The 17,522-nt window shown below is 37.8% G+C and overlaps 1 protein-coding gene across 7 annotated transcripts in view; it reads right to left on the reverse strand.

Moving 5' to 3' along the window:
* Nucleotides 1-17,522, reverse strand: part of KCNC2 (potassium voltage-gated channel subfamily C member 2) — a 133,792-nt gene that overhangs the window by 63,676 nt on the left and 52,594 nt on the right. The gene's annotated exons all lie outside the window — the stretch shown is intronic.

Below are 17,522 nucleotides of genomic sequence, written 5' to 3' on the forward strand. Positions count from 1 at the left end.
TTTTGGGGGGGCTGAGTTTGGTTCGGGGGAGCTGAGTCTGAGTGAAAGAGGGTCTACCCTAGCAAACCTTTTGTATCGTTACCCCAATACCCCCATGCATATGGGATATATTGAGTATAGTGATCAGATCATGATATGAATAAACATAGCAGTTTAAATAATGCACCAGTAAGGCCTTCTTGCAGACCACCATCAGACCACCCCCGGCTACATGCCTGACATGGGATATAATAATATCCTCTACATTATTTATGTAAGATATTAGATGTACAGTATACCTCAGTTAACAAATTAGACATGTTCTTGGACATTAGGCTATATCTCTTTTATCACCCAGCATCTCACTCTAACAATCCAAATGAGTGCCGTTCTCTCAGTTGAGTCACTGAAAAACAAAAAACAAAGAATTAACTTATACTTTACTGATTAGGGTGAGTAGTTCTCTGAGCTGAGTCATTGAACACAAAAGATTAGCCTATATTTTACTGAGTTGTGGGAGAGGATGCTTGGGAATCACCTATGCCAGTTTGCTGTCTCTTTTGGCAGAGATAATGTATTCTGTCAGTTTTAGTTCCACTAAACTATTCTAAGCCATCTGAAAAGTTAGTTTTCGGTATGATCCATAGCCATAGATAAGGAGCTGAATCATCACTGTGGCTTCAGGCCTGGTGGGTGGGACAGGGCCACTGGAAAGCTTTTCTCTTGCACCAAGTGGGAAAGAACCCACTTCTAGACATGCTCAAGAGCTTTAATGAAAAGAATCACCCTTCCCAGAGTCTTTGTTATCTGAGATATGCCAGTATTTTGTGTCCGAGCAATATTTCTTTCACTGGCTTTTTGAAAAACAGGTTAACCTTCATATTCATAAAACAGACTGTCAGATGTTTTCACAAAGCCACAAAGACTGGGTTTATGAATCATGCTTATATTATTCTGGAGGCATCTGGTTAGCTATTTTGGAACTCTGTTTGGCCTCATGAGAGAATACTTAGAATTATTTTCTGTATTAAATACGAGATATATAGATATACATATACACAAAGTGTTAGTAGAGAAAACCAGTAGAGTTCATTGTTAATTAGTAGTAATAATTGCTCTAGTAGATTGAGGGAATGCTGTAGATACAGTGTATCCGCATTTTAGCAAAATATTTTAGCAATCTTGCCGTTCCTGATGGGTTGGCAGGTGACAGACAAATGCTTTAGATAAATAAAGATTTCCCATTATTTTCTTGTTGACAAAATGGATAATAGCACAATTAGATCGATCCATGGCATAGAACAACTGTACTCAGTTGCAGAACTGGTACTGAGTGGGAAGTTAGAGTTGGCAATTTCCATGATCTGCTTCAATTTTGTGACTCAGTAGCAGTGTTTGTTCTCTTCTGAAGTTTCACAGACTTTCCTTTAAATGCTTTTATGTCTTGTTTTGTTCCTTGTTTTAATCAAAGGAATCTCCCACAGTGAATAATGTATGGAAAATTAATTTAATGTGCTTCTGTATGTAATTCAGATTGAGTTTAACACATAGAGAATGGGTGGAAAGAACATGACCTAGACATGCTTTATTTGGCAGTAGTAACTAGGAAGGTCTCCAAAAAATACCATTATTTTGGATTTATAGGTGAACTTGTGGATTATGGCTTCTTCAGTGGATTTTTTGTGGCCAAACTTTGCATTATTTACTAAATGACACTCCAGCCTTAAAGAGGTTCTGAATCTGCTTGGGATACTGTTGTGTTGGTGGCAAGAAACATAGTGATGTGTGTGTGTCTTGGACTCGCCTGCCAACTTATGGTAACCCCATGAATTCCAAAGGATTTTCTTAGCCAACGAATAATCAGAGATGGTTTTACCAGCCTTGATGACCTGGTATTCATTGGTGGTCTCATATCCAAGTTCTTGCAAGGCTAACCCTGTTTAGCTTCTAAGATCAGACAGAATGTGGTGCCTATTTTAATATCCCACTGTTTAGCTTCATAGATCAGACAGGATGTGGTGCCCTTATGGCATTTAGCATACAGTTAAATATTTTAACATCTTGTGGCACAATGGGTTAAACCCTTGTGCCAGCAGGATTGCTGACTGACAGGTGAGAGGTTCGAATCTGGGGAGAGCGGGTTGACCTCCCTCTGTCAGCTCCAGCTCCCCATACGGGGACTTGGGAGAAGCCTCCCACAAGGATAGTAAAACATCAACATCTGGGTGTCCCTTGGCTAAGATCCTTGCAGACAGCCAGTTCTCTCACACCAGAAGCAACTTGCAGTTTCTCAAGTTGTTCCTGACACGAAAAAAATCTAAGAAGCCACAGTAATATCACTTTTGGCATTACAAAGTCTTTGAAAAGATGGAATAGGACCATATATTATGAAAACTGTGACCTCCACATCAATCAGAGTATTTTTGTACCAGACTTTAGTACATGTTGATGCTAGCATTGAGTCATCAGACACTGCATGTTCCTTTAGATGATTAAGTTTATTCAAACAGTAATTAATTACATAAAAGTAATTGGTTACTGCTGTAAATCTAGCATTTTATAATTAACATTTAATTTTCCTAGTTTTTAAAAACAACTAGCTAGATATAATTTAGTTAGTTGAAAAATATCTGAATGAAGTAGCATAAGCTAGACTTGGACCTTATGGAATATTTCTTCTACTAAGTTGTAGAGCTACAATGTTATAACTATGTAAAATAATTTCAAAAAATAGTTACCCTGACAAGTAACAATTATCTTGTTATAAACAGAAGGTTACTTCCAAAAGGTACTGCCAATATTAACATTTCATTTAGATAACATATCTAGATGTCAAAATAAATATTAATCTTGAAAACTTACATTTTATTCCAAGCTTTATTCACTGAAACATTTGGAAGTTAGCAAATGAGCAAGTAATATTGTCTAAAGTTCCCCATCTCTCTGCTTTCAAAAACTGTAGCAGTCTGTAGCCCTGAGCCTCATTCATAAATGTTAGATTACATCTTTGCATCTCAGATCTCTTTTACAGGGGGTACAAAGAAGCACACAGCACTCTCCATTTTCCTCATGTGACCTTTCAGAAGAAGATAGAAAGTCATTTTGCTGGTCATCCACTCTCTTTGAGGTGAAAAGAAAAATGTGGGAAAAGAAGACAAAAGACCTCATCACATTCAGTCACCCAATGTGGGCAACAGCAGAGGGATTCCCCAGGCAGTATGGAAATTTCCTGTGTTCTTGATGCTCACTCGTATGATGCATTCACCATAGTTCAGAGACAGAGCCCTGCCAGAAGTAACTCTATGTCATTTAATGGGATCCAGCAGGTTCCGTCCCTGAACTGTGGTGAAAGTGGACAACAAGTAAATTTGCCTGTGTGGTGAAGTTCAAAGAGACTTCCTTTGGAGTATAATCAACTCAATCTTCTCTAGAATTTGCTCAGATATATTGGAAATGAGGGTGACAAATAGGAGGTAATTTCCTTGCAATTGAAAAGAGAGATGAGAGTGAACATAACAGCCTTTCTGGATAAGACTTAATGAAGGCATTCCTACTAGCATTTACTTTCCACAATCGTTCCGCCAAAAGCAGAATATGGGCATAATAGCAACCTCCAACCCTCATTCCATGAATCTCACTATCTTTTATTTAGGAATAAGTTTAAAACATCATAACTACCCAGAATTCACAATTTACTTGCACATTAACTCATGTTATTAATTTGTTAGATTTCTCTAACAGTTTTTCCTAACTCACTAGGCATTCCAATTAACACTGGTTAAAAATTCATTAGTGAATTAGGTTATTGAAATTCATTAGAGTGGGTGCCTTTCCCACTGTTACACTCTGGAAAAAGGGAAAGCTTGCTTAGAAAAAAAATATTTGAATAAGAGGAAATGTAGCACATGGCTCCAGTGTTAAGCAAGCTAATAATGTTTGTTTTCCAAGGCAGCAGGGAGCAGGAAAGAAATAATTTTCTGCAGCCACATCAAATCAAAGAGTTGGCTGGGGGGCGGGGCGGGGCGGGCGGGGGGGGGGGAGGGGGAATCTTAGAATGGAATGCAATTTGCTTGGCAGAAGACCTAGGTCCTAGGAAGTATCCTATTGTCTACATGATCCTATTTGGACCAAAAATCTTTGAGTCTTTTGAAGAATACCTTCTCTGTTATTATTTACATTTTGTACTGGTCCATAACAATGTTCTTGTGTAATAAAATCAACCTTATGGTCATTTATGGCCAGAATAACTGGGATGATCCTCTGAAGATCCTACCCACAGATGCAGGCAAAATGTCAAGAGAAAATGCTGCTAGAACATGATGATACAGCCTGGAAACCACAGAATACCTCAATATATCAATCTTGTTTATTTATATAATCTTGTTTATGCAGCAGGCTACAATGGAAAATGTTCCCCACACCTATTCCACATTTCTATCTTTGCCAATTGCAATCCCTATTCTCCTTCTTATCCAGCACTTCTCATCATCAGACTCTCCTCCTTTTATCCATTCCCTCTTAGCTACAACATTAAGATTAGATGGGGGGAGAAAAGAGTTGGCTTGTTGGATGTGCACGTTACAGACTGGATTTGGGATTCCTGTCTCTTCTGTGCAAATTTGGGTCTTTGCAATCTATGTAAAGAAACCTTTAGTCCAGAGGAAGGTAACTTTAAAGAACCTTCTGAAGGAGCCAGTGACAACACTTGCTCTCTTGAGGTCAGCAATAACCATCTCTGTTCCATTATCTTTAAATTTCATGGTCTCGTCCAACATCTTAAACAACAAGTCAATTAACGGTGATATACTCAATCAAATGATTTCAATTATTAGTATTTATGGTAGTGAATTGATCTTCCAATTTCTAATGCTTAACAAATTAATTTCAAACCTAATGTTCCAGACTCTGTGACTACAAGCCATTATGAATCTAATATCTCCATAAAAATGGCAGCAATGGCAAAGACCTTTGTACCTTCTTCAGTCATTATGTAGAAACTAAAATGTTGGCAATTGCAATTTTGTCATGTCACTGTGATGTAGAGATGTGAAAAAATGCATTCACCAGCATTCCTACTTTTTCCTGAGTTTCAAATTACAGAATCGCCTTTTCTATTGCAATATAGTCATCGTTGTGTGACATGTTACTCTTCCAATCCCCATGATCTGAGATGGGTTTGGTTTTAATTGTAAACTTTAAAGTATTTCTTGATGTTCATAAACAACCATATATTCTAATGTAAGTTGATCCAGGTTTTTTGGATTGATTTTTAACTAATTTTCTAGATGTATACACAAGTATATACAGTATATATTCACCCTACACACTTAGCCTAACACAATACCTTAGAATGTGCTTTGCTTTATCACATTTCAGCTCTAGAATCACACCTAAATTGCAAAGTAAAAGACATGGTATTTACTTGTGCACTTATTACACAGAATGATAGCTTATTATGTTCTGCCATTTTTGATTGGCAATTGAGCTAATAACCATGTGGGTTGGCCATGTTCTAAAGATGGACTGTGATTGCTTTGATTCAGTGTCAGTGCTTTCAAGTACACCTGGGTTTCATTTGTGAATTTTCAGCTGGAGAAGCTACCATCTGGATTGGCATGAAGCTTTTGAAATGGGGGAATGAATAGATTTAAATTTAGGTCAGAATAAGCTTTTTTCAGCTAATGAGGGACTGGTTCTGTTTCTGCAAGGAACCAAACAACAATAACTTTGCTTAGAAAGAAAAATCTGGAAACAAATAGGAACTAGCTAATTTCATATGGCAGGCTGAAAATAAATGATGTGTACTGAGTGTATCAAGTAAGTGCTTAAAATCTGCTGATTGGTTTTTCAGCCCCCGCCCCTTTGCTTCTCAAGCTGAATACCTAAAAAGTGAAGCAGTGGAAAAAAACTTCTGCTTGATGGAAAAGAACCAAGAACAATGAAATGAATTCAAGGATGGACGTACATATCATCCCATGGTACCAGTGTTGGTTTACCTGCTCTTGAACTTCAAACAATGACATTGACACAAACCATCTATCAGTGCCATATCGCTTGCTAAAAATTACATTCACCTTGACCTTGCCATTTGAAATTAGAAAGAGGTGACAGATAAAAAGAATGCTTCACACTGACATTTAAATAAATCTGAGCATATTTCCATACATTTTGAGTATCACTTATCCAAAATCTGAAATATTCCAGTCCAAAGTTGTCCATGTGGGTGGCTGAGATAGTGACACCTTTGCTTTCTGATGGTTCAGTGTACACAAACTTTGTTTCATGCACAAAATTAGTAAAATGTTGTGTATAAATTACCTTCAGGCTATGTGTATAAGGTGTATATGCAGACTTGGGTCCCATCTCCAAGATAGCTCATTACACATAGGCAAGTATTCCAAAATCTGAAAAAAATCAAAATATGGAACATTTCTGGCCCCAAGCATTTTGGATAAGGGATTGTTGCAGGCCAGCCACCTGCTTTATCCCTTTTCAACCAGACTCCACACAGTTCAACAACAATAATAAGTTTATAAAGAAAGGAGTATATAAAAAGTAACAGCTTCAAAATAATGCAAGCACTTCTGTAAAAGTCATTTAAAATAAGCAAACTAGGCATGCAAGAAGGTAAACTCAAAGGCCAGATTGTAAAACAATATCCAAGTACATCCAAGAGCTAGATATCAAGAGCTTGACAAAAGGCAAAGAGCAACTCTGAACATAAATCCAAAAATCACAGAAGGTAAAACAAGAAACTGTAATCCCAAGGTGATGGCACTCAATACATGACTATAATTCCAAAGACTTGAAAACTTGAACTTGACTATAATTCAAACAGGAGACATGTAACTTAAGCAGGAAAACCAGATCCAAAAACTAAGGACCAGAACTCCTGACCTGGAGCTTCATAAACAGGAAACTTGATACATGAAATTCTAACGTTGATCTCCATACTGAACAAAGCCTCAGATTCCTTAAGAAGTCTTCCTCTTGCCTAAACATAATTCTTTCCCACAACTGGGCTCCCTTTGTTTATCTTTCAGCTGCTGAGAACAATAAATCTGTCTCTGCTTCACACCATCCCATCTGAGCAATAAGTGCTGGGTTATTGGTAACTCTCCAGTCTCCTCAAAGTCAGTCTCTGGGAGATTCTCATGTTTCCCCAACAATGAATCTATCCAAACTTCTCGAAAAACACTTTAGCTTTTCCCCACAGTAGTACCAGACTCACACAAAAAAATATTGACCTCATCCTCAGAGGCTAAGGCTTCACAGGCCTCAACAGGGATACCCAACTTGTTCTTCTTTTGAATTCAGTAATGTTGACCATGGCGAGATACTCTATGACTTCACTGTAACAAACTGGTGCTAATTTCAGTATCTCTAATAGGCATATTACATTGGCAGTGTATGGGAATTACCACAGGGACACAAATGCATAGTGTGAGAGTATGTAAATTGTACTAAATTGAGAAAGAGCATATTGTCCTAGTTTGGCTTACCACATTTTAGAGTGGTGGGTGGAAGTCTAGGGATTTTGCATCATGTATGCCAGACTTGTTCACTCCCTGTGGTTCAAAATATTAGGTTTCATTTTCTCTCTTTTACATTCCTTGACTATTCTTTACTCAACTTCACAGTAGTATATATATGTATATAAAAAGAAGCAATCTGTGGGTTTTTCCAAGATTATAAAAGAAAGGATAGTATTATCCAACTCAGCTATTGCTAAGATTGAATATTCAGGGCTTGGATTTTGTGTTCATTGTTCATTGACGTTGTACAATACCATGGCACAACTCAACTATTTTTCTTTCTCTAGGATAGTCACATTATCAGCTGAATTCTCTCTTTTAGTCTCCTTTCCCAATATTATCTCTGTCTTCTGTTGTGTAAACATTTACGATCATGCTAGAGTAGTACAAGGAATTGTAAATAGATGCATATCTCCAGAAGTTTGTTGGTCTAAGATCTACTGGGAACAAAAGCTATAGTGAGTGCAAAGTAGATGTGCTATTTCTAAAGAGTTAAGGTAATCCAATCTGTAAAAAAGATTAAAGCAAATTGGAATGTGTGATCCAAAAAAGGGCATTGATGGAATAATTCAAGGAATCTTAGAAGTTGTTTATATGGGACATGAGAAAATGAAATTGTATTAGAATGTCATGTATTGTGGTGTTTTGAGGTCTTAGAAAGGCAGAAATCTTTCTTAAAACTAAAGGGTGGGGTGCTTGGATCATGAGGAATTTAGGAAGTCAAACCAGGACCAGAAGCACTTGTGCTATGAAAGAACAATATGCTTCTGTTTTAACTAGACTTTTGGTCACCAATGGTCCACAACAGTTCTACTATATTTTACAAATTCTACTATTTTACAAAGTGTGATCAAAGTGTGATCTATAGCTTGTCCCTGCTTCTGTACATGCTAAGCATCGCTGACCTTAGTGACAGGCAGGCATGTAGCTGGGAGGGGGGGGGCTTGGGGGCTTCAGCCCCCCCCCCCCGAAATTCTAATGGTGGTCCGCGAGAAGGCCTTACTGGTGCATTATTTAAACTGCTATGTTTATTCATATCATGATCTGATCACTATACTCAATATATCCCATATGCATGGGGGTATTGGGGTAACGATACAAAAGGTTTGCTAGGGTAGACCCTCTTTCACTCAGCCCCCCCCCCCCCCCCCGAAACAAAATCCTGGCTACAGGTCTGGTGACAGGTGCTCAGACTGTGCAGAAATTATAGCAATGTACAGGATTTCTATCAATAGATATTTTTAACAATGAATTGACTCTGAGAGAACACCCAGTGAGGACATCCAATGAAACCCTTAAAATGGGTCATGAGTAATGATTTGAATGGACATATATCCTTTTGGTTTGCGATCCAACAACAAATGGAGGGAAGGGTGGCTCCTTGAAGATTTTTATTTACTTTTCATATGTGTGTTGTGGGGATAAGGTGGCCATAATCTTTACGTTATAGTTTAGATCATGGGTCCTCCAACCATGGCCCAGGGGCTGGATACGGCCCTCCAAGGTCATTTACCCGGCCCTTGTTCAGGGTCAACCTAAGTCTGAAACGACTTGAAAACACACAACAATAACAACAATCCTATCTCATCAGCCAAAAGCAGGTCAACACTTCCCACTGAAATACTAATTTATATTTGTTAAAATTGTTCTTCATTTTAAATATTGTATTGTCTAAAAGTGTTTTTGCACTACAAATACGACATGTGCAGTGTGCATAGGAATTCATTCATGTTTTTTTTTTCAAATTATAATCCGGCTCTCCAACAGTTTGAGGGACTATGACCTGGCCCTCTGTTTAAAAAGTTTGAGGACCCCTGGTTTAGATTCAGCATCACACCAGCTGGTGCCTGCTAGCATTATGGGTCTTTTCTTATAGTTTCTGTACCTAAAAAAAAGTTCCAGAAAGTTTTTCAGAAACCAGTCTCAAATAGCCATTTTTAAATGTGAACAGGGATGGTGGGATGAGACAGAATCTTTGTTCTTGGTTCTGTTGATGGAACCAGTTTGTGAAACAATGTCAGTGCTAGTTTTCACCCTATGTTTGGAAGTAGTGATGTCATTCATTATGTTTTACCAGATTAATCTAAAAGGCTGGCTTGATTTTATAAATAAATAAATAAATAAACACACAAGAGGTAATAATGGTGAAACCAGTATATTGCTGAGGAAGTCCTATACTTGAAAGTCCTATACTTGGGTTTGTTAGAAATTACAAACTCTTCAGCATTCCACAGATGACGACTTTGATACAAGTTGTGAAATAAAATTAAAATGTGCATGTTAACTAGAAGTACAGCAGGTGGCTTTTGCCTGAGCTTCTTTTCTTCCCTTTGCTCAGATAACTGAGTCCACACTACTTTTGCACAGGTTGCAGTGATTGGAGTAAGATAATAACAAAGGGAGTGGAAAGAGGAGACAAATTGGGACATTTTAAAAGCATCTGGAAAAGTAGGAAGATGAACTGTCTGAAACTGTTTTGGGACTGTGCCTGCCAAACTGGAACAGTTGGAAGTTGTGCAAGTATTTATCCTACAGTTAATGGAGTTAGTACATATGCTTTGTGTCTCAATTTATTTTATCTATTTTTACTATATTAACCATTCCAATTTTCAGTTTGGCTTAATGTTTAACTGCAGCCATAAACTGCTGGATTTTGTTTGGAGACACTGGTAATGGTAGTTTGAAAACATTTTGTCCCCTGTAAGGGCAAATATGCTACTAAGCAGATTGAATGATATCTTCATATTGAACACTGCTGACATCTGCGTACTTGCATTTGTCATCATTATGTAAAACACCGTCTGTCAGGAAGAAATGCTGTTCAACTTAAGAGTGGAGTAGTCCTGTAGAAAGCATGTACCATCTGTGCGAAGTTCTGAACACATTAAAAATAATGTCTAGTGATTTAAAGAAATTCCATTAAGAAAGAAAAAAACAGTATTTTCTTAATGCATTTTTTTTCAAAATTTAGTACTTTCTAATCAGTCATGAAGTTATATCAGTTCACCTTCTGATTGTCAGTGAGTGAAGTGGACTAAGAGCAAGGCTGTCAATATGTATCTGATTTGCCAATGCTTATCTCTGTGTGTAATAAACTCTGTCTTCTCACTTTGACTGTGGTCTGCCCAAAAGAAAGCCTTTATCCTCTTACAAAAGTTCCCTGTGGAGTAGAAATAAAAAAAAATGCATGTGTTTGCTTACTGAAATACATTATTATGAGTTATGTAAGACTTCACTAAGTGGTTGCTTCATAAGGTACCTTAGGAATTGAACATCTCCTTGTAGTATGTAATAAACTTAATGCATCCTATGAAGCAGTTGCAGAACACCATGTATTAACAGGCTGACATTGACATTTAACACATTCTGTTGAAGCTGTCAGCATTTTAAATTCTGGCTCCTCTAAATAATTGTATGCATGCTTTACTTTACTGGTATGGATGATATTATTTCATTGTTCAAAGTTGAAGTGGGAGACTTCACTTGGTATGAAAGTATGCCCTGCTTCTTATATTCCTTTTAGAGTCCAAAGAGGATGAAAACTAAACGCTTCCTGCCCCATTTGCCACAGCCCATTTGGGCGAGATGGGCATATGTTTGATCTGAAGTTTTATACTGAGCAGAACGATAATAAGGACTAACGACTACGGTCTTTACCGCACAAGGCAGGAAGATTGGCATTGCAACTGAGCTGTCGCCTTTGGGTGATGGTCCCTATTTTATGATCCCTCTGCCAGTCTGCCTTCTCCCAAAGATTACTCTGATCCTATAACTTCAAATCCCACAATGTTCCAATCACCTAACTTGGTGCGACCTTTCACTTTTTTGTTCATATATCAACAATAAAATGACATTGGGTTGGAATTCCCTTTTCTCTATCTCTCCCCCTTCACCTTGCTATTCCAAATTTACTTTCTTTAAAGCCACAAAGGTCATATATGGCCCAACAAATCATGGCATGTAGTGCACCCTCTACATTCATCAGATGGAACCAAACTTGTGAAGGATAATCAATTGCTCTGCATTGGAAAAAGCACTACCATGACCTCCCTTAACCACAGCTCCAATGTAGCTGAAGAGGTTCTCCCACAAATTTCACAACAACAAACCAGGGATGAGCTTGCAGCACTGCCTAGTTTGAAGGAAGTCAGTAAAGTCATCAGGCTACTAAAAAATAACAAAGCCAGCAGACCAGAAACAACTGAAAACTTACGTTTGCTCTTTAGCATATGAAGAGGAGGAGGATTGAATGATGAGAGACTGTCTCTAGACCTCTGATTAAAAAACAGCTATTGTATTTGGGCTTGATCAGGTCATGTTAGCCCAATTAACATCACTGGCTACATAATCCATTAACACATCTTAGTGAACTTTTGTGTGTTTTGTTATTTAATGTGGATGTTTTATGTTTAGGTTTCTTATGTGGAGATAATTTTGTTAGGTTATGCTTGATTTAATCTGTAAGTATCATGTTATAACTTGTTTTTATAAATGAAATTATTTTGGATTATTATGTTTTATCTGGTACTGTACTGAGGCATTGAATGTTTGGAATTCACCCTGAGTGGAATTCACCCTCACCTTGGGGAGATAGCGTGGAATATAAATAAAGTTTTTATCATCATCATCATCATCATCATCATCATCATCATCATTCCTAGTAAAATCTTTAAAAAGGGTGTACCTGAGCTGACACAACAATTCCATAGAATCATAGAATTATTGTGTTGGAAGAGACCTCGTAACTGGTCACAATAAGAAAGTTGTGGCATTAGATTAATAAATACAGTTGCCACATAAAGCCAAACAACATCTAGTTTTATCTTCATTCATGGTTTGCATGATAGTGTAAATGAGCTAAAAGTATAGCAGAAATGTTTTTATCAGACTGATTCTGTACACCTGAGCCCAGTGATCTATGCAGGATCCAGGTATAAATCACTGGCCATAATTTTAGAAAAAAATGAGTGAGATAAAAAGCTTATTCACCTAGACAAAAGCCCAAAACTAGAAGTTAGGGAAGGGGGGGGGGATACACAAAATAAAAAATGCAGGAGGTTATATTTTTGCTACTCAGTTACTTTTCATATCTCCTAATAAAATATTCATACTTTTTGCAACTTGGAACTTCTCAGTGCTTAAGGAAAACTGTTAAATATGTAGCAGGCTGATGTGCTGTGTGAGTTTTATACATTTGGAGACTCAATTTTTCATGTGGCACTTTTAGGATTTTAATGTATTTCACAGCTTTGTGCATCCAACAGTTCCCTGCTTAAGACTTTCTTAAAAAGTACAGATTCACCAGAAAACAGGTCAAACACATTTTGGATGGTCTCCCATGTTTTTCGCTCCTAACCTGATCAATTTAAAGCTTCCAGCCAAACTGTTCTCAATCAAGATCATTTTGATTAGATGAGGTACTCTTATCTGGAATCTTGTGCATCTTTATGCACCTTCCAGGTTTCCACCTCCAAGTTTGGAGGAGAGTCAGATTTCATTTTTTACTCCAGTTGCTTGGATCGCATGTGAATAATTCTTTCGGTATGAATATCAATGTATGTTTTTTAAATTGTTGGGAAGAGTTGTTATTTGAAAGCCTTTCTAGGTGGTACACGTCAAGTTTTTGCAACAGTTGGGGTTACCAGTATCTGCTGCAACTGAAAAGGCTCTTTCATTTTGTTGTCACAGTTAGGAAGAATGCTATACTCTACTAAAAGCTGAAAATGGAATTATAAGCTATATTGCTGTAATGGAAAAAGGGTAGAGTTTGGGGGGGTTTTCCCAAAAATGTCACCCAATGTGCTTTTCTTGACTGGCCAGAAATTCACTGTGAATTCACAGCCCTGGACATTTAGTTTCCCCAGGAAGGCATATAACATGATCATCTTTACCAAGCTAGGCATTTAGTTTCCCCAGTCTTTTTAAAGATTAATCAAACTGGGGCTTTATGGCCCTCCTGTAGTAAGTTTTAAGTATGTGTGATTTAATTATCTCAATATGAGATGTTCTTTAACTATCTCAACAAACTTGTGGGCCACTTTTGAGAGTATAGTACAGATTGATGCGGTACAGTTTTTGAAATGTGTGTGTGTGCATACATACATGCATGCATGCATACAGAGAGGGAGGGAGAGACAGACAGACAGACAGAATCCAGCCTGCCTACTGAATTTCTGCTTTGTCAAGAGGAAATAGTTTCTCCTATTCCTGTTTATTTGTGTAAGAACTCATTTACGGTGGGAAAGCAACCCCAAGCTACCGCATATTGCATTTGACAAGCAAACTTGCATTGCTGGCTAGGCACAAAAACATTTAACTACATTGGAATAAGACATTTATGGGTAGCTAGCTAATTGCATCTCTACTAGAGCAATGTTCACATACCTCACATCATTAATGCATGCCATGTAAGAATCTCTACGAGAAAAGATTTGTGGTGTCCTAGCAGGCATCTTAAATTCTCCCCATTGGGCTCTTTAAGCTTACTTCAGCTGGGTATGATCAGAATGTGCATGTTCATTCTCCAATAAACAAATGCCAAAATTCTGAGTATTACTTTCCCTTAAGAGAATATTTGTATCCTTCATTGGAGTATATATAATTTAAGCCAATGCTTATTTTCCTGATTATCTACAGAGTGTATAGGTTTTTTTCTATACCAAACTGTGCAAAGCATCTGCTAAGTAGCCTAATCCTGCACTGACATGCAACCTAAAAAATGTCATAATTAGAATATAGATTTATAAGGCTATTGCTTATCAAAGAAGCCATATTGTAAAGTATGTATACAAATGACCTTCAAAATGTCACTGGATGTATTGTAGAATTAAAAAGCAGAACTAATTCCTTTGCCATCATGCCATTTTCAAATCTACTGAGTTCTGCATGATTCAAAATGCCATTAACATTTCCGGCATGTTAAGAAAACTGCCCTAAGATTTGAGGAAATGGAAATACCAAGCCTCCTGATCAATGCATGCTCAGTGTCTATGACATCTGTGTGGTGAACCATAATTCACAAGCAGGTCTATTTAAGTGTTTTATTACCTAAGGAAAAGTAGTAAGATGTCGGTCCCATTTCTCATCCAAAATGATGCAAAACAAAAGAAAACCTACATTAACTTGCATTTTGTTCCTTCTGATTTTGAATTTTACACTTACGAAACATCTAGTCATTTTCCAAGATAATATTTATCCCTGTTCAAATGGAGAACTAGAACAAACACCTTACTGATGAAGCATTCAAACCATGTGATATTCTTTGAAGATTCAGGAGTTAAAATAAACAAAAATCTAATTTTCCCATAATTAAAAAATTTGCAATTAAAGCAAGAGTGTTAAGTTCCTTCTTGTGGGGAAAGGCTTGTTTACTTGGGAGTCATTTTGCTGCCCATCTTAATATCTGAAGTGAACCAATGAGAACCTTACAGAAGCTGAGAGCTTGCTGGAAGAAAGGAAGCCAACTGGGAAAAGATGAGAATCAAAATTGGCACACTTTGCTATAACCTAGAGGCTTGGTGAGAATAGAGAAAATTGGCTTGGGCTCAAATCCCATTTTAAAAACAGACTAAATTACTTGTCTACAATATTATTTCTCTAACCAGGTTCCCCAGATTTTGTGAGATTTTGCTCTACTTTTGTGTCAAGCCAGCTTCTTAAAAGTCATGGGGAGTATGTAGAAGCAGCTCCAGAATTTTTTTTTGTGTTTTCATATGTGAAATACTATGTGAAGTACAAGTATTAGAATTCCCAGAGTTTAATGAACTGGCATAATTGTGCTACTGAAAATTATAGGTGCTTAACTCAGTATGTATCCATTAAACTAGCATAATCTGTGAAATAGTAAATTAGTGTCAAGTCTTTTCTCCCAGAGTCACTAGCCATGTTAGCTGGTTGTTTTGGAGTTCAAAGCATAACTGTCCACAGCTCTAATCAGGAATCCTGCCATCCCATGGACAGTGAGAGGCTGTCATAATATTGTTTACCAAATTCCATAACATATGTCAGTAAACGAGTCTTTGGTCTCTGGAGTGTGCAAAACAACTGACACTAAATCCCAGAAAAACTTAAAAGAAGCACTTTCTAAATCACATTTCCCAGTACGCTCGTGTATATTTAATACACAAAATGTCATACTGCTGGTTCTGGCTATAAATATAGATCAAGCAGCCAGATACACAAGGAGCTTAAACAAAGAGAACGAAAAGAAACCAAAGAACGCTCAGTAATCCTTCCTTTTCTGAAAAACAAACAAGAGAATGTGCAAAGGAACTGAGGTTTAGAAGTCTGGATAACATCCAGAGAAATTATGTTTGTGCTTTGATTCTAGATGGCTGTTGCCAAAAGAAAATATATACCTTAACAAGACCCATAAGGGATCACAAGTGTTGTTTTTGTCAGAACAACTTGAAATTGTGTTCTTAAGCAGCTGCATGAATACATTGTTCAACGAAATAATTGCATCATTATTTTAGATAACTATAATTAATAGCATCTACAAAAGCATACAAAGAAGCATGGGGGTAGATTTGTGCCTGTAGATACAGGATAGCATTTTCTTCCTATTCACATAAAGGATTGTTTTTTCATGCCATGTGTCTGTCTGTCTGTCATTCCAGTTAGTATGTATTGCAATAAAGAGATGTTACTAGATGGGAGGGAACAACAATACAAAACAGGAAAACCCTTCAGCACACATAATAGGTTGCACTCAATCACAGCAGTCTTGGTAGTCCCGTTATTTACTGAGCCATAACCATACTTCCAAGTTATTAACAATGAGTTCTAGGGAATTTTCACTTGGAACTTTATCACATGAGGCTGATAAAGTACAAGTAAGGCAGGATACAAGTGCCTTAAATTGAGTTTTCCACATGGCATCATACCTCTCACATATTAATACTACGCTTGAGTCATGATTGGACAATCTCTTTTCATTTATTGGGAAATCAGTGAATGAATCAGTTCTTCCATGTGTGATAAGTTTTTCCACTGCAGGATGTTCATTGCCTGTGTTATCCAAGTGTCCATATGGTCCACATTCCAGCCTTCATTTGTTTTGGTTTTTTTTTTCCATAAGGTGGTGATCCCTCTAGATGTGGCAGTCCAGTCAGGGATAACTAAGAGAAATAGATGTTTAGGACAGTTTTTCTAGTCCCCTCCCCATGTGAGCTGGGGCTGCTCAGCCATGGATACAGCTGCCAAAGTGCTCAACTGCCTCAGACCTTGAGTTAGAATAACTGAGTCCATATTCAATAGCTATGTGCTGGTTTGTGGCTAGGGGCTTCCAGATTTCACAGTCCTGCCCTGTCACCACTCACTGATTGCCATGGGACTTTTCTGGTTTTCTTTTTCTTGGAAGGTGCCTGTGCATGAATTTGGTTTATGTGTAGAGACCAGTGCTCAATGATCAATACACAAGCTTCACAGAGAGTGGGTTTGATCCAGTTGCATGGTTAACATGATGACTATTGGCTTCTCATCTGTTTCAGCCTTCTTCTGCCTTCACAGCCATTGAGATCTTCGGATTGTTCTGTGTCTGGCTCCTCCCCTATGACCCCACCACCATGGGAGACCACTCTGGGAATACATGAGTCTGACAGCTTCACTCATAGGTTCACTGGAACACGCAAACCCCCGCAGCCACAACATGGTGACAAATCCAACAAGTGTGAAAATAGGCCCAGCCCGAATGAGCCAACTGCATGTCTATGAAATCAGGAAAATTATATTGCTGAAGACCTTATTTTAAAGCAGTCTGTCCTCAAATAGCCTCTTCCTTTTCCACCTTGCCTCAAACATCTAAGAAGAATTCAGCACACTGGGGAAGATTCTGGGTATATACTAGCAGAAACACTCATCTCATGCGTTGCGTAGGAGGCTTAAGTCTTCTGTCAACTCACTGAAGCCAAGACTTGTGTTAGTTGCACTAAGCAGTCAAGATCTGTTCAGTCACAGTGTTGTCCTGCTTCAAGTGATAGCACAGTCTCAGAACATGCAAATAATGTC

Source organism: Anolis sagrei, chromosome 5 (assembly GCF_037176765.1).
Source record: "Anolis sagrei isolate rAnoSag1 chromosome 5, rAnoSag1.mat, whole genome shotgun sequence".
In the NCBI taxonomy this organism is placed as follows: Eukaryota; Metazoa; Chordata; class Lepidosauria; order Squamata; family Dactyloidae; genus Anolis; species Anolis sagrei.